This window comes from Mauremys reevesii, linkage group 12, assembly GCF_016161935.1.
Source record: "Mauremys reevesii isolate NIE-2019 linkage group 12, ASM1616193v1, whole genome shotgun sequence".
Lineage (NCBI taxonomy): Eukaryota > Metazoa > Chordata > Testudines > Geoemydidae > Mauremys > Mauremys reevesii.
In genome coordinates, this window is record NC_052634.1 from 36,713,660 (window position 1) to 36,738,133 (window position 24,474).

Below are 24,474 nucleotides of genomic sequence, written 5' to 3' on the forward strand. Positions count from 1 at the left end.
CTCAATCCAAGTCACGATCCCACTGGAATGATTTTGCCTTGATATTTTACCAGCCACTTGCAGACACAAAGCAGAATCAAATTACAGTTTCCGTTTGAGTCAGTGCACACACAAGAATCGGAGGCTTTTAGTCTAGAGTTCTGCTGCTATTTCATTTCTGTCCTGTTCCAAGATTTATCATTGTACCAGCAACATTAGGCGCCAGGAGTGCTCCTGGTTCTGCCTGCCACCCTTGGGCAATTTAAAGGGCCGGGGACCCATCACACCACCACCAACCAGCTGAGGACTAAAGCGGTTCTTGCCCTTCCCCTCACTCCCATGTGCCGCCACTCCCGGAAAGCAGCTGGCACGTCCTGGTGTGGGGAGATCTCCGTCTGGCTGCCCGCCCTGAGTGCCAACTCTGTAGCTGTGGCAATGGGGCTGAGGTGAGGTCTGGGCAGCCATGCACAGAGACACCCCTGGCCCTCCCGCTTAGGGGCTGCTGCCAGAGGAGGGTGCAGGTTGCTGGGAGATGCGAGATAAATGCCTGCACCCCTCACCCTCTCCTGCACCCCAACCCCAACCCAGAGCCCACACACACTGGCTCCCTCAGAGCTTGCCCCCTGCACCCTCCTGCAGCACAACCCCTGACCAGGTCAGACCACGCCAAACTCTCCCAGAGCCAGCCCCTCCCTCCCACCCAAACTCCTCCCAGGGCCTTAGGCAGGCTGTGTGGGGCAGAGACAGTCCATTCTGGTACACCAAATTGTACAAACCTGCCGCCCCTGTCCAGCTAACCTTCTGTGATGCACCTCAGCCCACACCCGTGCAGGGTTTGAGCTTCATTGCTTAAATTCCCAGGACAATGAGGATTTCAGCTCCTTTGCCCTGAGGGCCTTCACCCTCCCTAATGAGGACACACATCCATGGGATCACTGTGGGGCTGGGTCCCACTGGGTCTTTTCTCTCTCTGTGACAGGCCAGGGTGCAATAACTGGGCATCTGGCTTTTGGGACATGCAATGAGGCTGCCATTCCTTCCCCCTTCTGTGGTCTCATCCTTCTTATCGTGACTCCAGCCTCTTTTCTACCCTCCGTCAGCATCATCCGAAACCGACTACTCGCCTCAAAGACAATGTCCCCTGTTGGGTGTAAATCATGACCTCTCTCCTCTCTGAGCACTGACTGCCCCTCTGTTTCCTTGCCTCTCAGTCTGTGCAGATGGGATTGCTTTCCCTCCAGTGCTGGAGGATTCGCCTTCTGAAATCTACCTTTGTCCCAAGCCAGCACAGCGGGTGGGAATCTTAAATGTCACCAAGGTGACGGGCAAACCCCCACCCCACCTACCTTCCATGCAGTGGCGCACTTAGGCAGGATTGGAAACTGGTGCAAAGGGAGACTGGTGGAGCCACATCCCAGCTGGGCATGAGCAAAGCACCAGGGTGAAAAATGAACTTGAAGATACCAAGGATTGACCCAGGGCCTCATACATACAAAGCGCTCTTTCTCACTAAACTACATCCCCTTGGGTTAGGTAGACTATGGTTTGCAGAGCCCTCCTGTTTCCACTGCATCCAGTGACCTTGCGAGACTAGTTCCACTAGATGATTAGCCTCATTCCAGCTGGGAGAGTGCTGGGGCTCTGCAGTTTTCAGCGTGAGGCTGTCTCAGGAGTCACAGGTGGCTTTGTTGGGGTGGGGGAAGCTAGGGACTACAGGATGTAGGCTGGCTGAAATGAAACCACAAAAAACCTCCCCATTTGCTCCAGCTAAAAGGCCCTACTGGCCTCTCCCCCTTTCTTAAATATCTCCATATCTACCAGCTCTCAGAAACCCCTCTCTCCATGGGTGTTTTCATGGTTTCTTCCTTTTTCATGGAGAGAGAGAGAAAAAAAACAAACCTATTAATTTGAGCTACCACTTACAGTTCACAGCATGAAATACACAATTTTGTGTTCAATGAGTTGTGTTCATTTACATAGCATGAAAAAATATGTTTTGGGCAATGCATGAAAACCTCACCACGTTGATGCGCCACTTGATATAGTTAATGTACTACAGAATATTTAAAGAAGTTAGGAAAATGTGCTTGTAAATTAACATGTTGTTTTCCATTGCACGCACAAAACACAGAGAAGAAACTGAATTATTTGAGCTAAATTTTCCATTTCTCAAGAGCATTTTAGTTCTCAATATTGTTTTTAATTTGCTATTTTTGAACTAGAGATGAGGAAAGAGGCACATTGAAGTCAGTGGAATGCAGTAGAGAGTTAGTCTCATTATTTGCCACTAACAAAACCTTTGTTAACAGAGTTAACTTTGACTGTGACTATCTCTTACCTTCCAGAACATCCAGGAAGTTCAGTACAAGTCAAACTCTGGAAAAACAGGAAATACAGAGTGAGGTACATGCCCAGATAGCCTTAACTCTGCCCACTCTAGAAGAGAATCCTGATAGCATGAGAACAAGAAAGGTTTGGGGATGAAATTGGCTACTTCCCAAGTGTTTGTTTCTTCTGTAGTTAATTGATCCTGGCCCCATCCATTGATCCTGGCCTGGTGTCTGGCTGTGGAATTTACTATTTACTATCTTTATCCCAGTATATTTAAAGACAAAACTGCTTTACAAGCTCCTTTATTCTAGGTTATACAAACAGGTCACTTTAGCTATTTCAAGGATACGTTTTCCTAGCCCACAGGGAACTTAAACTAACATGCTCAAGGTCACATTCCTTAGGAGAAAAGGAAGAGAAAAAAAACCCCACCAAACCGTTGCTGTTTCTACCCAAATGATCAATGAGAGCCAGAAGGGAGATTGTGCAATTAACTGTCTGGTACACTACTGACTCTGCAGTTACTTGGATGCAGACACACCCAACTCTACAGGTTGGTAAGCGACACAGAGACTCTGCTGCTGCTCATGAACTAGCAGCACATGACCTGTAAGCAGCTGCCATTCAAATGTATCTAGAAGTCACAGACAACGATCTGTGTTAAGGAAGGCTGCCATTTATTAGAGCCCCAGTGTGCAAGTGTGCACAAACAGAGGATTGGATATTAGTAACAGGGTTTGTAAATCTTGGTTATTTATTTTTGTAACGAGTCCTGTCCACCTCCAGTGGAAGTTTTCAATCCCAATGGCAGCTTAACACAAATGTAATACAGACACAGTCCATGCCTCCCATGTGGATGTGGTTCTTGTTCTTCTGCATTGCTTAGCCCATGGAGGCCAAGGACCACTGAAGTAATGTCTTCATGTGCCTGTGTTTAGTTGATGGTAAACCCTAGACACTTGAGAGTTAGAACTGATTTCAGCTGGGGACATGTTTGCTGGTACATGCATTGCACAGAAGGAAACAGAGAATCCTTTGATTTCAGGATCCCTATTCAGTGGAACTCCTGAACATAACAGGAGAGGGAATAGGCAATTATTTTTGTTGGAAGAACATTTGGTTGAACCAAAGACAACGTGATCTGCCAGTCAAATGCTCTGCCACTGAGCTGCTCTTCCACGACATCTATGAGGCAAGTCAGTGATCTTAAGGATTCTGAAGGACAGGCTCTACTGCCTCAGAGCTCCTCTGTTCCCAGACCACAGGGGTTTAAAATGGGGTTTGATTAAACTTTATATATACATGTAGACACCTGACTTGCACCTGTAACTTCCCCACTGACATAGCTACCTCTAGGAGATGCCAGGTTAACTGCACCAGATGGGACAGCTCTCTCCCCTCCGCTTAGAGCAACCATTATTTATGAATGGTGAAATAACCTCCAGAATGGACAGGAACCAATCTATCAAATATTGCTGTGTCTGCGTTGTTCAATATGGGTAACTGGTCATATTGGGCTGGATTAGTGAAGTACATTGCCAGCAGATGAGAGGAAGTGGTGCTTCCCTCTATTCAGCACTTTGGTGAGGCCACATCTGGAGCATTGCATCAGTTCTCTTCCCCAGGAAACAAATTGGAGAGAGTCTAGGGGAGGGCAACAAACATGATTAGGGGCAGGGGACTTCGGGAGGAGCTGAGGGCAGGGCCACAGAGAAGAGGGGGCAGGGGGCAATTTGCCCCAGGCCTGCAGGAGCCCCATGAGAATGCAGGGATTCTATAATGTACAGCTTTTTTTTTTTATGGAAGGGAGCCTTAAGTTAGTGCTGACCCCTGAATCCTGTGGGCGGCCCTGCCCAGACCGTGGTGCTGTCCCCCCACTCCACCCCACACGTTGTCCTCCTCAAGGCCCCACCTGTGCTCCCTCCTCCCATTTGGCCGCCCACCCCTGCTCTTTGGCACAGGCCTGCTGGTCCCCCTTCCGCTCCTTCCTCTCTCCTCCCCCAGGGCCTCCTCGCGCCTCCACCCCCTACCCCAAGGTCTGCCTGCTGCCCCCCACCTCTCTGCCCCTCCCCTGAGACCTGCTCTGCCCACCCCTCTCCCCAGGCCTCCGAGACCACCCTGCCCACCCCTCTGCCCCCTCACAGCTCACCCCTGCCCACATGCCCCACACCTCTCCACCTCCCCTGGGACTGCCTGCCCTCGCCCCTCTAGGCCCTCCCTGAGACCCACCTCACCCACCTCTTTCCTGGAGATACCTGCCACAGCTCCTCTTAGCCTCCCCTGAGGCACACTGCTCAGCACCCACACCTCTCTGCCCCTCCCCTGCCACACCCACCTCTCGAACCTCCTGCCTCTGAGACCCCACCCTGTCACCTCTTTCTTTGGTGCATCTATTTATTTATTCCTTGAAACTACCAGGATGGAATAAAAGCTGATTTACTCCAGGGTGAGAAAGATCACCAACCCCTGGCAAAGCTCAGTGCCAGAAAGAAGCCCACTTTGTATCACTGTCGCACAGTGTACTGGGGATATGACAGAAGGACTGTCTGAATGATCCCAAGGCAGGAAATGGACAATCTGTAATGTCATTAGCCACAAACACACTCTCCTCATGCTCCGCCAGAGTGAAAGGGCAGAGGAATTCTTGCTGTTCAGCCATGGACACACTTACAAGGAGCACAGCAGTGTGTGTCTAGTGGAAGCTGGTCTGAAGAAACAACTGGAGTGAATCACTCAATGGAAACAGAACTAGAGTGTAGTGAGAACTCAGCATCAAGCAGTGGTTGTGGCGAGTGGTTAAGGCAATGGACTAGAAAATCCATTGGGGTCTCCTCATGATTACAAATCCTGCACCAACTACAGAGCAAGTTGTGGTTCTTTCGTTTCAGTGGAGCTGGGTCTTGTCTCACTACAAGCTGAGGCTACAAAGGAAAATGTGGCTTTAGTTAAGATGGCTTTTAATTGAACAACTATTTACGTCACCTATGCCGAGCACATCCATGCTAGCATCTCTTGGTTGCCTGAAACCAAGTGCCTGTGGTGGCTATCCTTGTTGCAGCTGGCTGCACCCAGGAGTTGTCATAAACAGATAGTTTAAAGGTTGAGGTCTCTTTTTACCTATAAAGGTTAACAGCTCAGTAACCTAGCGGACACCAGCCAGAGGATTCGTGGCGACAAAGATGTTCAAATCTCTGTGGAGGGGAAGTCTTTGTATTCTTTGTTGGGTTTTGTTCTCTCTTTGGATCTAAGAGGGCCAGATGTATGTCAGGCTCTCAAGCTGCAAGTATTTTTCTTCTATTCCAGTATAGTAGAGTATTGAAAGCCCAGTTAGTCTTGCAGTGTTAATTTCTGTATTTGCAAATGTGTATTGCTGGAGAAATCTCTTTATTTCCTGTTTATATTACTTTTAATTATTCTGAGAAGGCGGGAAGACCACTCTGGTTTACTCGCTAGACCCTGTAATATTTTTAGCCTGGTGTACAGAATGAGTGTGCACTTTCTTTCTTCCTTTTAATAAAATCTTCTTTTTAGAATCTGATTGATTTCTTCCCTTGTTTGGAATCGGGAAGGAGAGGAAAGGAATCTCTTTGTTTTGATTCAAGGGGTTTGAATCAAGATGATCTCTCAGCTAAGGGGGGGAGGTGGGGGAATAGGCTCTTCCTTGTGTTAAGATCAAGGAGTTTGGATCTGTGTTCCCACGAGGAAAATTTTGGGAGCAGAACACTAGACAACGATTTAATGGTGGCAGCATAACGGATGTAAACTAGGATTTTAAGTTTAGAGAGTCCATGCAGGTCCCCATCTTATGAATGCTAAGTTCAAAGTGGGAATAAACCTATGACATAGTAGGCAGCGTTGGAATTTTTGAGAAGCAAAACAGAAGTTTTCCTTTTGGCTGTTTTGGAAAAACAGCTTAGGAGCAGAAGGTATTAGGTTTCACCAACGCGGTTAGAAAGAGATTCCCACTGAGTGCATTAGCAAGTTTAGAGAGAGACAGGACAAACCAGTTTTCTGGTCCTTTCTCCATGTGGCCCATGTATTTGCAAATGAAAGTTTTGTTTTCTTTTTATTAGTCAGAATGAAAGTTAGGAAACTGTAAACCAAGCAGCAACCTAGAGCTGAAGTAACATAGTCAATTCACTGACTGCAGGGGTGTGGCCAGCGCAGAAAGCACACAAACATGAGTACCAGTGACAGCTGACAAACTCAGGCTGGCTGGGCTGCTGCAAGCAGCAGAGAAAGACAAAGAACATGGGGCAAGATGGAGACTAATTAAGCCTGGAAATGGCCAGGAAGAAGCTGCCCACAAGAGATGAGGCAGAGGGCCGAGACAGGAGACCGATAGAGTTAAAGAGAAGAAGCTGGAAATCGAAGAAGCAGGCCTCAGTTGAAACCAGCAGAATGTTCCAGCCAACTAACAACCCTTCTCCAGGCTTTCTTCCCCATCAGGAAATTTCCTCACCTACGAGGCAGGTGGGATGACACTTTCAGAGGCCTTCTTGGAAAATTTCCAAAGGACCTGCCATGGGTACAACATCCCTGGACAGACCATACATGTGATAGAGCTGAGGCCACAGCTCCAGTGGACCTTTAGCAGAGGTGGCAGCTGAAATGCTCAAAAGGAAAACATGAACAATTTATAAACTGTTTCAAACAAAGGCTAGAATCAGAATGGGGCTAACACTGAGCATGCCCGTCGGCCAGTTCAGGAGCCCCTAAAGTGAAACCAGATGGGTCATTCCCCAGGTAATAATACTACATTGATAAGAAAATTGGAATGCAAAGTGGATATCAGGAACAAAGGTCTGTAATTTTGAAGAGCTGTCCCTTCTGATGAGAATGGAACAGTTCTTAGATGGTGTTCCTGAGGAAATAGAATGGTACATCATAGATAGGAAACCCAAAGCTATAAACTGAGGCAGTGTGGAGATTGGAGGCAGATGGGTGGAAATAGCAAAAAAGAAAAAAGCTACTATCAAGGGGAGTGATGTATAACCAGGGGGCACCCAAGACCCCAGCTACAACCCAAGGAAAGTCTTGACTACCCATGGTCCCACTCTCACCAGTCTCCAGCAACTCCACCTCGGCCCAGTGACTCCGTCAGCCGGGCGATGTTTCAATGTAATGAACTGGGAGATATAAAGGCCAACTTGCCCCAAGAACCCCAGTCGAGGTGATCAGTCCATTACAACATCATGCACCAGCGATCCCACAGGCCCAGATATCTCTCAAATACCCCTGGCACAGGGAAACCTTGAGAGTGGGTGGGAAGAAGGTTACTGCTGGAGAGACACCTGGGAGCACTGCGATGTCAGTTATCCACCAGTCCTAGCGTGGACCTGAAATTCATCAACCCAGGAGTGTCCAAATCACAGATTTCTCCATTCATATCTGCATCTGCCAACCTTACCTACAGCTCAATTGGTCTGTCTCAGTATGAGGGCTGGTCAGTGAAAGTGGTCTATGACAATTATCCCATCCCCATGCTAAGTGGGGCAAGACTGGCCAACCATGTGAAAGCTGGCCAAGGATGGGGGAGGATCACCCGCAGCCAGGCCAAACAAGCTTCCACTCCCAGCCCTGTTCCTGAGCTGTGCCAATTGTGGGCCCTGTCTGTGTTACCAGAGACCGCAGACAGAGTGTGGTGGAACTGGATCCACATGCCACCTACTGAAACTGCCATGCTTAGTGCATCCAGCCCAGAACTTGGGAACAAACTGAAGAGCAACCAGCGGCAGAACCATTACTACAGCACTGATGCCAGTGCTTCCAAACCCTGTTTCAACCTCATACGCCAGAGGCTACAGCAGGCCTGAAATGGCAGAAGCAGCAGACAACAGCTAATTCCCAAGATATTTCTCCAGCAAAACACACATTTGCAAATATTAGAAATTAATTATACAGACTAATCCGCCTTTCCCTAATACTCACTATACTGAATAGAAGAGAATACTTTAGGAAGCTTGAGAGCCTGGATATATGTCATGGCCTCTTAGATCCAAAGAGAGAAATAACCCCAAACAAAGAACACGCAAACAAAGAACTTCCCTCCACAGTGATTTGAAATTATCTTGTCCCTTGATTGGTCCTCTGGTCAGGTGTCAAGTCAGGTTACTGAGCTTGTTAACTCTTTTGTTAGGTAAAGAGACCTTAACCCTTAACTATCTGTTTATGACATCTGCAAAGCTGCCCCTGGACCTCAATCCAGACATCCTCATCACATCAGGCTGGGGTGACCAGATGTCTCAAAAAGATGAAATATCGGGACGTGGGGCGGGAGCCAAACAAAAGCCGGGAGGCTCCCCGCACCACCAGGCGGCAGTGGCACAGCCCCGTCTCCACCCAACTCTCAGGCTCCGACCCTCGATACACCCCCCAGCCTCCATTCCCTCGCTCTCCTGGGCCCAGCCTGGGCTCCGAAGCCTCTGCAGCCGAAGCTGTGCTCCAGTCCCTCCTGCAGCTCCCGGGCAAAGGGGAGAACCAGGCAGCCGGGCCCGCAGTTCCCTCCCGGCAGGAGGCGTGTCTGCCCCATGTGTGTCTCTCGCCCCTCACCTTACTCTGGGTCTCTGCTTTGGCTCGCACTGCCCCCAGCCCCACTGGTGTTGCCCCGCAGGCTCCAGGGGATGGAGCAGCTCTCCATGCTGTGCTCCCCGGCCATGGCCACGGCCCCGTGTGCAAACCTGGGAGGGAGGAGGATGCCACCTGCTTGGGGAAGAGGCAGGGCCAGAGGCGAGGGATTTGGGAGAGGAGGGATCCGATGGGGCAGTGAGGGGTGGGGCTGGGGCAGGGCCAGGGTGGGGATTTGGGGAGAGATCCAATGGGGAAGAGGAGGGAGCGCAGTCGAGGGAGGCGACTGTCCCTCCGGGCTCTGCCTGTGTGCCGGAGCAGAGGATCAAATTGTTTGTTTGTTCAGCGTCCTGACCAAACATCGGTCGGGACGCTGGATAAACTAAGCAAATATCAGGACAGTCCCAATAAAATGCTCGGGACGCCTGGTCACCCTACATCAGGCTTCAAGTTGAGAATCGGCATTTCCCCTTCCCGCTCTGTGGGAGGGGAGACTTTAAACGCAGGCCTCTGTGCGACTGCACACTGCTACAAAGAGAACAAACCCCCAACCCCTTGTGCTTTGGGAGCCAGGTTTGCGGGAATTCTGTAGTTCCAGATGACTTCACGCCTGCAGGCATTGTGATTCTTTACCAGTTTCTCTGGCATTGGGGCAGTTTTGTGCTCTACAGCTGTGATGGCTGAGTGGTTAAGATGCTGGAGTTGAAATCCAATAGGATTCACCTGCACAGGTTTGAATCCTGCTAACAGCAAGGCCTGTGTTTTAGCCAGTCCCTCACCCCGGGCACATACCTCTGTACAACCCCCTGAGACACTCCTCAATTCTCTCCCACCAAGTCTTCTGCTCCATTCATAGAGATCCCTGGGACGCCCTCACACTGTGTCCCTTGAGGGGTCAGGCAAACTCTCAGCGCCTGAAGCCTCTGCCACTCACCTAGTGCCCCATAGATCAGCCATAGCCTCCTGGTTCTGCTCCTCTCTCCTAGCGTGTGAAAGGAGCTGAGTCAGCGACTCCATGGGAGCTATGGGGCTGCAGAACCAACAGAGTAAAAATAGGTGCTCAGCACCCACTGGCAGCCAGCTCCCTCCCCCCCCCCCTACGGGCCTTGCTGACAAGCTCCTCCTCTTCCCCTTCAGCGCCTCCCACCTGCCAGTGATCAGCTGTTCAGTGGGGTGCAGGAGGCACTGGGCGGGGAGGGGGAGGAGCAGAGACAGAAAGAGGTGGGGGATGGAGAGGAATGGGGCAGGAAGGTGCAGGGTGGGAAGTGATGGGACAGGGGTGGGGGTTTGGGTGAAGGGGTGGCGTGGGGGCAGGGCCTGGGGAGGACATGGTGGAAGCACTGACTATCACAGTGACAATACAACTGACCAGCATTGCGGGGGAGGCTGAGGGAGATCCGCACTCACCAGGTCTCTTCTCTCCCCCACGGTGAGCCAGACACTGCTCTCTCCTGGCTCTCACTCTAGCAGCTGGACGCCAAGGAGCCATTTCCCCACAGGAAGTGCATTGAGTGCCCCTGTGGTGCTGGGGGGCTGGCGCTGCTGCTGCCTGTGGGGCTGGCAGGGGGGCTGATGTCTGCACAGACTCTCAGCTGCCAGGCCGGAGGGGGCACTTGGGACCTTACCAGACTGGCTCAGTGAAGACGGGGGGTTGACAGAGCAATACAGACGCTCTCCAGAGCACGGAGCAGCAGCCGCCCATGCAGCCAGGCAATGAGCATTTCCCACAGCCTGGAGCCGAGGGGGAGGCGGCAGCTGCTGTTCCAGCTCCTCGGGACAGGCCCTGTCAGCCAACAGCCACTTTACTCCCCACAGCTAAGGGCGCCAAGCCTCCTCCGGTGGGGGTGTGGAGCAGCCGTTCATTTTCCTGTCCTTTTTGTGTGCAACTGCTGACAAAAACATCCCAGACAGAGAAGGAACAGGCCAAAATACTTCAATGCAGCTGCCAAAGTAGCTCAGTTGGGAGAGCGTTAGACTGAAGATCTAAAGGTCCCTGGTTCAACCTGAGCTTTGGCAGCCCCTTTTTGTGCAGGGGTGGCTTGTTTTCTGGGAGCACAGCAGTGTCTGCACCCAAGGTGAGTTCCTGAGCTTGGGCTCTGCAGTAGGAAAAGATACTGTGGGCTTCTGCCCCTAGTTGGCTGCCTGACCTTTAATGATGAGAGATGGGAGCTGTCTTTCCCAACATGGCAGGAAGAGAGTGAGGCAGGTGACTCTCAGGAATGGTGCCAGAGAGCTGCTGGGCAGTGACAGGAGGGATTGGGGATGGAAGTTCCTCTGTGCAGCTGAGCAAGGGCAGTACCAGGGAAGGGGCATCTGTAAAAGTGACCCAGCAACACCTCTCCTCCTCTGGGCACCTAAAGCAGAGGTGGCTGGTGCTGACAGCTCCAAGGGAAGGCTTAAAAGCCACAGGGCTAGAGGAGGGCAGGACCATGCCTATGTGTGGCCTTCAGACAGGCACAAAAACACCCAGCCAGGCTGCTCCCTGCCATGCCAAACACCCACTGAAGGTCACCAGCATGCAGGGCGGCTGCTGATGCTCTGTGGCCAACATCAGAAGACGGTAGGAAAGCAGGGCCAGCCCCCATGGTGGGGCCTCTGACTGGTCCCACTCCAGGTGCTCACTTTTGCATTGAGGCAGGAGATTTTACCCCAAGAGGCTTTTCCCCAGCTGGCGAGAAGCAGAGAAACACCCAGGCTCCGAAGACGCTATGTAGCAAGTCCCCTCCAGCACAGGGACAGGCGCACACGCTAGCCCGGGCAGCCGCCCATTTTCTTTGGCAAGTCAGGAAGGGCAAAGGCGAGACTGGAAGCACCTGGGGCTCATGCCCCAGCCTTTGTGACGCCCACCCCCCCACTCCTTCCCGGGGCTCTAGCTGAAGCCAGAGCATTGGCCTGAGTGGCCAAGAAGAGGTTCCAGCCCTGAAGGGAGCAGGACGTTCAGCACAACGAGTAAAACTGCAGAAACACAACCACCAAGGGACTTGAATCCTCAGTCTTCTGAGCCACACTCAGACACCTTATCCATTAGGCCACATGGTAACATGAGAAAAACGCCTCCAAGCCCTTCTTTGGAAAAGACGGACATTGTGTTTCTCAGGTCATCTGCTGAGGGGCCGAGACTCTCTGGGCACAAGAAGTCGAGTTCCCAGTGACACGTGAGACTTAAATCTATGGAGCCAGGTGCAGGGCTTTGGCAGGGAGGCTCAGGCATGGGGATTGGGGTGCAGCGGACGGACCGGCTGTCTTGGTGTGAGATTTAGTGACACTGAGGCACAGGAGGGAGGAGGAGGAGGAATCCTGCTGACAGGCAGTGGCTGTGCAGAAAAAGAGGAGGGTTCTGGGGACTTTTTTGCCTCTCTTTTGGCTGCCTGCCTGCTCTTGTGGTGAGCGGTGAAGCAGATCTCAAGAAGCCCAGGTAGCTCAGGCCTTGTCTACACTACAAGACTATTTCGAATCAACTTAGTTCGAATTTGTGGATTCGACCTTATGAAGTCGAATTTGTGTATCCATATTAAATACACTAATTGAATTTCTGAGTCCACATTCACGGGCCAGCGTCGACTTTGGAAGCGGTGCACTGTGGGGAAGCTATCCCACAGTTCCCGCAGTCCCCGCTGCCCATTGGAATGCTGGGTAGAGCCCCAATGCCTGCTGGGGAGAAATGTGTCGAGGTGGTTTTGGGTAAGTGTCGCCATTGAACCGCCAATCACAACCTCCTCCCTCCTCCTTGAAAGCGCCTGCGGGCAATCTGTTCGTGCACTTTTCTGGTCAGTGACAGCGCGGACGCCACAGCACTGCAAGCATGGAGCCCACTGCGATCATCGCCGTTTTCTCCTCCTCGCACTTTATCGTCCACCTCTTCCACAGTCAGCTGCTGAGAAATTGGGCCACTTTTCAATGGTGCTGCAAGCACTGGGGGACCATAGGGGACGTTTTACAAACATCAACGTCGGGTGGCCGGGCAAGGTTCATGATGCGTGTGTTTTCAGGAACTGTGTGCTGCTCAGATGCCTGCAGGAAGGTAGTTTCTTCAGGACCACGAAATAACTGTTGTGGATGTGCAGATGCCTATAGTCATCCTCGGGGACCTAGCCTGCCCGCTAATGCACTTGCTCATGAAGCCCTATACAGGCGCCTGGGACAGCGACAAGGAACTCTTTCAAATACCAGCGAGCAGCGAGCAGCGTGACCTGTGACTGTTCAGTTTCTTTACAGAGAAGCTGAACCTGCCCTGTTTCTTTACCCAGTTACTGTTGACTCTCCTCTTCGGTTACATACCCCGTTCACCGTTACCCCCACTTCCAGCACACGTGTAAAAATAAAATACATGTCCCATTATTACTTAACAAAGGTTTCTTTATTCATGACTTTTCGTGAAAGGTTGAAACTGGGACGCAGGCTGTGCTGGGTAGGGTGTGCGGTGATGTAAAGACCGCCTCTAAACTCAAGGAATGACAGGCTCCTGCTCCTAGAGCGGTCCGCAGTGCCGGAATGCTTCTTTCAACGGAGCCAGCCATTCCTCTTTATGGAATTCTGTGTGCGGGCGGATATGTGACCTTGTGGTGGAGGAGGACGTTGCGTGACTCAGCGGTCCAGGACAAGGACCGCTGTATAAGATCTGTAACCGCCCTCCCCCGCTGCAAAGTCACATCTCCCCCGCCCACACAGATCCTGGAAACCACCACCAAAAACCGACCAGGGTGCCTACTGACAGCACCGTGTGTGTGACCCGCTGCTGATCCTGCCCCCGTGTCTGTACCCTGGGAAAGGTGACTGTCCTATGCAATTAACCACCCCCTTCCCCACGCCCCCCATTCAAACACAGTCTTCTTTGAAAAAACATAACGGAAACAGTAATTAACAGCAAAGCATTTTTATTAATTAAGTACACAGTTAGGGGATGGGACTGGGATTGGGACTACTGTGAGTGTGGAAGTGAAGGACTTCGGCAAAGGTAGGGTATGAGAGCTTTTGGGTACTTGAGCACTGTGCTGTGGTGCAGTGACAGTATTCACGTCCCCGGCCGCCCCTCCTCCTGATTACTTTCGTTGAGGGGGGTATGGGACTTTGTGGCAGGGGAGTGCGGTTGCAGATACACTGCAGGGTGTCTCTGTCCTCCTGCGGTCCTGCAGAACATCCACAAGGCGCCTGAGCGTGTCCGTTTGCTCCCTCACTAGTCCAAGCAGCGTTTCAGTCGCCTGCTTGTCTTCCTCACGCCACCTCTCCTCCCGTTCGCTGTGAGCGCTGGCACAGAGACGGTCTCCCTCCACTGGCTCTGCTGGTCTGCCTCTGCTAGGTAGCAGCCCATACGTTCCTCGAACATCTTGTCCCTTGTCTTTTTCTTTCGCCGCCTAATCTTTGCCAGCCTCTGCGAGGGGGATGCTGTGGCAGGTCTGGAGACAGTGGAAGCTGTGAGATGGGAAACAGGGAGTGAATTCCTTGCAAAGATACATTTTGGCGAACAATTAACTGAGTCTAGGCTGTCTCTGTGAATTCTGGGTTGAGACCCCTGTGCCTGCTGGGGCACAAATCATTTTCGCGGTGGATTCTGGGTAAATGTCGCCAGTCATTCCTTCCTCCGGGAAAGCAACGGCAGACAATCATTTCAAGCCCGTTTTCCCAGAATTGCCCTGGAATACGCCATAGCGTGGCAACCATGGACACTGTTTTGCCTTTGTGTATGTCCCATGTGTACTAGATGCCGCTGACAGAGGCGGGCCAGCAGCGCTACACAGCAGCATGAGTTTGCTTTTGCATGACAGCAGAGATGGTTACCAGCCATATTGTACCATCAACCATACCATAAATTGGTAATAAGATGGTAATAAGATCGGCATGGTTACCTGTCCTTTTGCACTGCACCATTTGCTGCTGTCATAAGTGCCCTGGCCGAGCAGCCAGGGCGCAAAGCAAAACTGGGAATGACTCCTGAGTCAATCCCTCCTTTTGGTATCTAACAATAGAATCAGTCCTGCCTAGATTATGGGCAAGTGTACTAGAGAACCACTGTATCATAGAACCAGAGAGCACAGCTGCTCTGTGTCCGATCCTGCATAAATTATGAGCTGTATGCTATTCACAGGGGGTGCTCCTGCAACAACACCACCTCTTCATTCCGTTCTTCCCCCAGCCTTCCTGGGCTACCATACCATTGTCCCCCCACTTCTGTGATGAAGTAATAAATAATGCAGGAATAAGACACAGTGACTTGTTTGTGAGAAATGACTGGAAGGAAGCCTCCAGCTGCAATGATAGTCCAGGCAGGACATTAAGGAGTGTGGATGAAGGAGCCCATCATCCCTCTGCTAGTCCAGGGGCAATTGAATCTTTTATTTACAATGAAGGGTGGGGGCTGATGGAGCTCAGCCCCCTGTTGCAATGATGAGGACAGTTACCAGCCATATTGTACCATCAGCCATCAAAAATTAGGGACAGGCGCCCTTGATCGACCTTACTGATACTAGTCGGCATGGTTACCAGCCCTTTGCACTGCCCCATGTGCCAAGAGGCTGATGATGAGGACGGATTTCCATCATTTTGTACCATCAGCCATCCATGGCGTGGGGAGCAAGGATGTTGGTGCTGAGTGCTGCACCATCGCGTCTATCTGCAGCATTCAGTAAAGATAGGGTGACATGTAAAAGACTCAACAGAGTTGTTTTCACTTCTGGTGGTGGGTGTGGTGTGTGCGCAAATTGCCAAACTATGCCCTGACCCACATGAGACACTGTGTTTGACCCTAGAAGCATTTGGAGCTCATCCAAGAATGCAAATACTTTCGGAGACAGCAGGAACTGTGGGATACCTTGCGTCCTCATTCCCCCTCCTCCATGAGCGTCCATTATATTCTTTGGCTTTCCGTTATGCTCGTCACGCAGCTGCGTGCTGAGTCTGTGCTATGCCGTGTGTCCGTAGGTTTTTTAAAAATACTTTGGACCAGGCGTAACATTACAGTAATTACCCTAATTAGATGCAGGAGTCTCGGCGAGATCACCCTGAGGAGGGTCACTGAAGGAGATAGAGAGCGCATGCTGCGTGAAAGCTCGCACGAACCAGGGCCCGATGCAGCCGTGCTCGGGGAGGCAGTGCTCCCTGAGTACCTCATGAAAGCCTCGCGCGGAAAACTCTGCTACCACGGAGCACCCAATAAGGCAGCTCTCCCCAGGAACCTCCTGCGGAGGCTTTTCGAGTACCTCCAGGAGAGCTTGTGGAGATCTCCAGGAGGATTTCTGTTCTATCCCCATATATATAGAGACCTCCTTTTCACATACTTCAGATTCCTGTTATATTAAGAATAAAAGTTTACATGTTTAAAGCACTTACCGACTGCTCCTTCCCCTGATTCAGGGTCCGGGTTAACGGCCGGGGAGGTTGGTAGGGATCTCCGTGACGGTGATGAAGAGATCCTGGCTGTCAGGAAACCAGCGTTGTAAGCGCTGTCACCTGCCTCGTCCTCCACAAACCCTTCCTCATCTTCCCCGTCCGTGAACATCGCCGAGGAACTGTCCGTCGACACTGTCCCATCGTCAGAGTCCACGGTCACTGGTGGGGCAGTGGTTGCAGGCTCCGTAGCGTCCGTTTGCCGCTTTGATTTTTTGGTAGCCTTGTCTGGGGTCCTTGATTTTCACGCGGCGCTGCGTTGCATCCCGGCTGTATCCTCTGTCTCTCATGGCTTTGGAGACCTTCTCATAGGTCTTCGCATTCCCTGTTTTGGAGCGCAGCTCCGAAAGCCTGAACTCCTCTCCCCACACACCGATCAGATCCAAGAGTTCCCAGTCAGTCCATGCTGGGTCCCTCTTTCTATTCAGAGATTACATGAACTCCTCTGCTGGAGAGCTCTGCAGCGTTGCAGGTGCTGCGGAGCTCGCCCCGATGTCCAGCCAGGACGTCAGATTCAAAGTGCCCAGACAGGAAAATGAATTCAAATTTTCCCGGGTCATTTCCTGTGTGGCTGGTCAGAGAATCAAAGCTCGGACTGCTGTCCAGAGCGCCAACAGAGTGGTGCACTGTGGGATAGCTCCCGGAGCTACTAAGTTCGATTAGCATCCACACCTAGCCTAATTCGAGCTAGCCATGTCGAATTTAGCGTTACTCCACCTGCCGGGGTGGAGTACCAAATTCGAACTAAAGAGCCCTCTAGTTCGAATTAAATGGCTTCCTGGTGTGGACGGTTGAGCGGTTAGTTCGAATTAACGCTGCTAAATTCAAATTAAAGTCCTAGTGTAGACCAGGCCTCAGTTGGTAGAGCATCAGGCTCTTAATCTGAGGTCCAGGGTTCAAGCCCCTGTCTGGGTGCTCAGCTTTTAAGTTCCCTTGTGTGCAGGACCCAAATAATTCCTGGTGCTATCCACCAGCCTCATGCGGATTCCCAGAAGCTGTGGCCATTTCCTGGAAAGGTTCCTTTCCTCAGGAATCAGGAGAGAGGCCACAACCACAGGAGCAGGCCTAGGACAGGCAGTCTCTGGCTGGCGGCAGGAAGTGCTGTGGGGCCAGGTGCTGAGAAAGCCCAGAGGGGGAGCAGCAGAGATGAGGGGCAGAGAGTCAGAGACGCAATGAGGACCGAGCACAAGTGTACAGGGGTTCAGGTCCGGCTATTGTGGGGAACTTCCTGGTTTATACATGACCCTGGTGCAATTGGCAGGAGAAAGGATCTGAGTGCCCACCCCTTACCCAGAGGCTGCCTGACCCCAAGGATGCTGTTTCTACTCTCCTGTGTGGCAGAGACCTGTAACCCGACAAGGCTGGGCCCAGGAATCCTGGGGGGTTTGATGACTCCCAATCTTGTCATGATCACTTGAACAGGGCTACAGTGTCTCCACTCTGGGCACTTCCCTGACCCACTCCTCATTGCATGTGCTTCAAGCAAACCTATTTATTACCCAGCAATCAATGTAAAACATAAGGAAAGATGGGAAAGGAAAACACGTCACCCTGTTCTGCGGCGCAGGGAGATCACAACCAGCGTCTCTGGAGGGTCAGGGCAGGTCACAGTCTCTCCTCACATGTCCCAGGCCTCCTCCCCAGGCCCTGGCTGTGCTGCAGGGACACCACGGGCTGGACACTTGCTCTGGCAGTGGCCACGAGCTCTAGGTGACAGGCCCCTTGTTCCCAGTGTCAGCCCCCATGTAGGGGATATGATCCCCCCACCCCCAAAAGTCTGGCCTGCAAGATCTCTTGACTGGTGGCATCTCCTTGCACTGGGCCTTCTGCCCAGGGTCCCCCTCGCTCTCCCACGCTGCTCACTGCACCCACCTCCAGCCCCAGTGCTGCTGCGGCTCTGCCTTCAGCTCCCTGGGCTGCTCCTCTGGCTCCGCTTGCTGCAGCTCTTCTCCCAGCACAGATCTGCTCCCTGGGCAGCTTCTACGGCTTGTGCTGCTGCGGCTCAGCTCCCAGCACAGATCTGCTCTGGTTCTCCCTGGCTGGTGCAGCTCTGCTCCCCGGCTCTTCTCGGGCTCCTGCTCTCTCCTTAGCTCTGCCCCACTCTGGCCCGGGCAGTTCCAGCTCCCACGGAAGATGGGACCCCCTGGCCTGGTGACTCCCTCATTACACTGCCTGGCCTGTCAGTCTGGCTAACTTGGAGCTTTGGCCTCTCCCCATTGCCCCTGGGGACTGTCAGTCTCAGGGTCCTGATTTCCCATTGGCCCTTCCCCCTTCTATTGGTGCTGGGAACTAGCCAACCAACCCCCCCCCCACACACACACACACACTAAGTTTTAGTAAGGGGCCAACAGTCCCTTACACAAGCCAGCCCCGTGAGGGTCACTGATGTGCAGAGAAGGAACTATAAGCTGGTCCCATGGTGTAAGGGGCAGCACTCAGGACTCTGAATCCTGCAATCTGAGTTCAAATCTCAGTGGTACCTTGTGATGAAGCCCTGGAGCTCCCAATGCTCAACTTTCCTGTCTCCAGCTGTGAAAGAGCCAGTCTCCCCCCTCCAGCTGGGTGACTCACCCACTGGAGCCAGGTCTTGGGTTGTGATGGCCACAATGGGTTGGGGATCTAGAACATGTTACCCTGATGCCTGTGGTTTGACCAGGTGGTTGGGGTTCTTGCTGCTTCACATGAGGCCCACAAATTTGGCCATTTCACTTGCAGCGACACGTTACCTCTTGCCCACATGGCATTTAAAGGAAGGAGGGCCAGGGCCAGGCTTCATAGTCAGGGCTAGGCAGGAGGGAGGCAGAGTCCCAGGCTGGAGCCCAGCACCTCTCCTCCTCTGGGCACCTGGAGCAGAGGCGGCTGGTGCTGACAGCTCCAAGGGAAGGCTTAAAAGCTACAGAGCAAATGAGGGCAGGGCCAGAGGAGGGGAGAACCATGCCTATGTGTGGCCAGCAGACAGCCACAAAGACACCCAGCCAGCCTGCTCCCTGCCCAGGGGCGGCTCCAGGCCCCAACACGCCAAGCACGTGCTTGGGGCGCAAAGCCACTGCGGGCACTCTGCTGGTTGCTGCAAGGGCAGCAGGCAGAGTTGCCTTCTGCGGCTTGCCTGCAGAGGGTCCGCTGGTCCTGCGACTTGGCAAGTGGCCGAAGGCAGCCTGCCTGCTGTGCTTGGGGCGGCAAAATGCCTAGAGCCGCCCCTGTCCCTGCCTTGCCAAACCCTCACTGAAGATGTGCTTAATCCACTCAGTGTGGGGAGAGGATGTGTGGTTGGGGGGAGGAAAAGCCTTGGGCTGCACTGGGGGAGTGCAGAGCAAGGGTGACACCCTAAAAAGCTGCAGCAAAGGGATGGACAGGTGGGGTGCATGGATAGAAGAGGCAGTGAGCCTAAAATCTAAAAGGGGAGTGTGGGGTCTGGTGGTCAGAGCAGGGGAGGGGGGTTGGTGGTCAGAATTCCTGGGTTCTATCTCCAGCCCTGGGAGAGGTGTGGGGGCCAGTGGTTAGAATGTGTGTCGGGGGGGAGAGCAAATATTGGGACAGTCCCGATAAAATCAAGACATCTGGTCACCCTACATCAGGCTTCAAGTTGAGAATCATTTCCCATTCCTGCTCTGTGGGACGGGAGACTTTTAAACGCGCTCTCTGTGCGACTGCACATGGCTAAGCAACGAGAACAAACCCCCAATCTCCCCTGTGCTTTGGGAGCCAGGTTTGCGGTGGGAATTCTGTAGTTCAGATGATTTCACACCTGGGCATTGGGATTCTTTACCAGTTTCTCTGGCATTGGGGCAGTTTTGTATTCACAGCTGTGATGGCCGAGTGGTTAAGGCGTTGGAGTCGAAATCCAATAGGGTTCCCCTGCGCAGGTTCAAATCGTGCTCACAGCGAGGCCTGTGTTTTAGCCAGTCCCTCACCCAGGCAACACCTCTGTACAACCCCCTGAGACACTCTCAATTCTCTCCCCACCCCAAGGAAATCCTGTTCTGCTCCTTTCATGGAGATCCCTGGGACACCCCCTCACCCTGTGTCCCTGAGGGGTCAGGCAAACTCTCGGCACCTGAAGCCTCTGCCACTCACCTGGTGCCCCATAGATCAGCCATAGCCCTGGTTCTGCTCCTCTCTCTAGGGTGTGAAAGGAGCCAAGTCAGCGACTCCATGGGAGCTACGGGGCTGCAGAACCAACAGAGAAAAAATAGGTGCTCAGCACCCACTGGTAGCCAGCTCCCCCCCCACTACAGGCCTTGCTGACAAGCTCCTCCTCTTCCCCTTCAGCGCCTCCCACCTGCCAGAGATCAGCTGTTCAGTGGGGTGCAGGAGGCGCTGGGTGGGGAGGGGAAGGAGTAGGGACAGGGAGAGGTGGATGAGGGAGAGGAATGGGGCAGGAAGGTGCAAGCCAGGAAGAGATGGGACAGGGGTGGGGGCTTGGGAGAAAAGGTAGAGCGGGGGCAGGGCCTGAGGAGGAAAGGGGGGATTTGTCACAGACCCCTCTAGGGCCGGCCCTGAAGGGAAGCGCTGACTAACAAAGTGACAAAACAACTGACCAGCATTGCGGGGGAGACTGAGGTAGATCCGCACTCACACTGATACAAGGGCTTTTCAGCAGGGCTCAGCGAGCTTTATGCTTCTCATGGAAGTGGATTACCAGGAGCGCTCCACCTACAGAGCCCAGGTGCTCCATGTGCCTTGCCTGTGTGGACACCTCATGATTTAGGGCGCTTTAATGGGCTCTAACTTGCAAGTGTAGCCACGCCCCTAGACTATGTCACTTGTGTGACTTACTTGTGCTATTGTAATAAATACAATAGACGTGCAATGGTCAGAAATCGCACCAGCAGAGAAGTATATTAAAGGGAAACCCTAAGGAAATTAAGAGTTTAAATTATCCTCCACATGTCCCGTGTCCCACTAAAATGAATCCAACCCACAGGGCACGTGGGCAGAAGTATCGGTGTCAGGATGCTACATTGTTAGCACAGTAAATGAAGCTGCAAAATAAATGATGTTTAAATGACCTCACTCTATTTTTTTACACTTCGGTATTAAGAGGTAATAGATACAGATGGACACCAGGCAGGGTCGTTGGGAGGACGAAGCCTTTATGCTTCCATCCCCCACCACTGTCAAGTTTGAGCCAATTAGGACAAGTCAGCAAATAAGAACAACCTCAGGTCTCAGTAACTGCTGCAGGTAGCAAAGTCCTACAGGGAGCAGTTTCTGGCACTACACCTGCGCAGCTCTGCTCCCCGGCTCTTCTCGGGCTCCTGCTCTCTCCTTAGCTCTGCCCCACTCTGGCCCAGGCAGTTCCAGCTCCCACAGAGGATGGGACCCCCTGGCCTGGTGACTCCCTCATTACACTGCCTGGCCTGTCAGTGCGGCTAACTTGGAGCTTTGGCCTCTCCCCATTGCCCCTGGGGACTGTCAGTCTCAGGGGCCTGATTTCCCATTGGCCCTTCCCCCTTCTATTGGGACTGGGAACTAGCCAACCAAAACCCCCACTAAGCTTTAGTAAGGGGCCAACAGTCCCTTACTCGAGCAGGCCCCATGAGGGTCACTGATGGCCAGAGAAGGGCACATGAGCTGGTCCCATGGTGTAATGGGCGGCACTCAGGACTCTGAATCCTGCAATCTGAGTTCAAATCTCAGTGGGACCTTGTGGTAAAGCCCTGGAGCTCCCACTGCTCCACTTCCCTGTCTCCAGCTCTGCAAGAGCAATTTTTTCCCCTCCTGCTGGATGGGTCAGGGCTCTAGAACTGACACCTGAGGGTTGGGATTCTCACGGCTTCACCTGGTGCCCACAAGTCTGGCACTTGCCACTGTGCTTGAAGGAAGCAGGGCTGGGCAGGTGGGAGTCCGGCACCTCTCCTCCTCTGGGCACCTAGAGCAGAGGCGGCTGGTGCTGACAGCTCCAAGGGAAGGCTTAAAAGCAGCAGAGGTCAGGGAAGAGGAGAGGACCATGCCTATGTGTGGCCAGCAGACAGCCACAGGGCCAGGCTGCTCCCCGCTGTGCTGAACCCCACTGAAGGCCACCCACAGGCCAGCATGCAGGGCGGCTGCTGATGCTCTGTGGCCAACATCAGAAGAGGGTAGGAAAGCAGGGCCAGCCCCCCTGGTGGGGCCTCTGACCGTTCCCACTCATGGTGCTCACTTTGGAAGTGGAGCCGCCCATTTTCTTTGGCAAGTCAGGAAGGGCAAAGGCGAGACTGGAAGCACCTGGGGCTCATGCCCCAGCCTTTGTGACACCCAACCCCCAACTCCTTCCCGGAGCTCTAGCTGAAGCCAGAGCATTGGCCTGAGTGGCCAAGAAGAGGTTCCAGCCCTGAAGGGAGCAGGACTTGCAGCACAAAGTGAGCACAACCACGAGGGGACTCAAATCCTGAATCATCGGATCCACAGGGAGATGCCTTATCCTTTAGGCCACATGATGAGGGGATCTAACCTCTTCTTTGGAAAAGCCGGACACTGTGTTTCTCAGGTCATCTGCTGAGGGGGCCGAGACACTCTGGGCACAAGAAGTTAAGTTCCCAGCGACAAGTGAGACTTAATTGTATGGGGCCAGGTGCAGGGCTTTGGCAGGGAGGCTCGGGCATGGGGGATTGAGGTGCAGCGGATGGACCGGCTGTCTAGGCACAGAGATTTAGTCTCCTGAGGAGGAGGAGGAATCCTGCTGACAGGCAGTGGCTGTGCAGAAAAAGAGGAGGGTTCCTGGGACTTTTTGCCTCTCTTTGCCTGCCTGCTCACTCTTGCCTGCACACTGGGATAATCACTCTTGTGGTGAACAGTGAAGCTATTTTTCAACAAACCCAGGTAGCTCAGTTGGTAGAGCATCAGGCTCTTTATCTGAGGGTCCAGGGTTCAAGTCCCTGTCTGGGTGCTCAGCTTTTAAGTTGCCTAGTGTGCCAGGAGCCAAGTTCTGTTCCCAGCCACATAGGGATTCCCAGAAGCTGCGGCCATTTCCTGGAAAGGTTCCTTTCCTTAGCAATCAGGAGAGAGGCCGCAGGAGCAGGTGTAGAAAGCGCAGTCTCTGGCCCCCAGGAAGTGCTATGGGGCCAGGTGCTGAGAAAGCCCAGAGGGGGAGCAGCAGAGATGGGGGAAGGGAGAGAGAGAGAAGCAATGAGGACAGAGCACCAGTGTACAGGGGGCATCTGGTCTGGCTATTGTGGCAAACTTCCTGGTTTATACATGACCCTGGTGGAATTGGCCAGTGGAAGGATCTGAGTCCCCACCCCTTACCCAGAGGCTGCCTGACCTGGAGGACTGTTAGGATACAGAGATTCAGGCCTGTCTGCAAAGGCCTGTACTTTAAGAATTTAGGTGTATTTTTATCACTTAGCTAGTTATAAAGGTATAAAAGAAAGAATAAAAATCACTGTCTGTCTGTGTAATGGCCTTCTCTCACTGTGACAGTCTGAGGCCTGGTTCCTCGGCTAAGCAGCAAAGGGAAGTGTATGGTCACATCCTCACATTCCCAACTAGTCACACTGAAATAAGGTGCTACTGGGCTATTAGGAATACAGTCCTGCCCTGATATTCCTATCACCTCCAGAGAAAGGGAAACTTAGTTTGGTAGCATCCTGCCTGGCAAGAACTCACTTATCAATAGACACAGCTGGAAAACCCTTATGTCTGTATAGATGTAGTTGTGAAATCCTCCCCTCTGTATTGTTTTGTATGTTTATTTACATGGTCTCTGTCTGGGTCTGTGATTGTTTCTGTCTGCTGTATAATTAATTTTGTTGGGTGTAAACCAATGAAGGTGGTGGAATATAATTGGTTAAATAACCATGTTACAGTATATTAAGATTGGTTAGTTAAATTTCAGTAAAATGATTGGTTAAGGAATAGCTAAGCAGAACTCCGGTTTTCCTATATCGTCTGCAGTCAACCAGGCCGGTGGGGGGCGGGGGGAAAGGGGCCCCGGGCCGGGGGCGGGGGGAATTGGGATCCTGTTTTGCTACAGGGGGAAATGGGAACAGGGGATGGGAACAGAAACAGGGACACAGACAAGGCTCTGTGTTGTCAGAGCTGGGAAGGGGGACACTAAGGAAGGAAACTGGAATCATTGCTTGCTGGACGTTCACCCCAATAAACATCAAATTGTTTGCGCCTTTGGACTTGGATATTGTTGCTCTCTGTTCATGCGAGAAGGACCAGGGAAGTAAGAGGGTGAAGGAATAAGCCCCCTAACACTGTCATTTGTTGCTGTAGGCTCCATATGTACGT

General features: G+C 52.5%; 1 protein-coding gene and 2 non-coding genes across 3 annotated transcripts in view; 2 read left to right on the forward strand and 1 right to left on the reverse strand.

Moving 5' to 3' along the window:
* LOC120375400 (zinc finger protein 850-like) overlaps positions 1-24,474 on the reverse strand; it is a gene marked incomplete at both ends in the record, with an annotated part of 188,503 nt that overhangs the window by 143,778 nt on the left and 20,251 nt on the right. The gene's annotated exons all lie outside the window — the stretch shown is intronic.
* Positions 20,060-20,141, forward strand: TRNAS-CGA. The gene has a single exon. It is a non-coding gene; the product is annotated as a tRNA-Ser (tRNA).
* On the forward strand, positions 23,053-23,125 carry TRNAK-CUU. Its single transcript has one exon. It is a non-coding gene; the product is annotated as a tRNA-Lys (tRNA).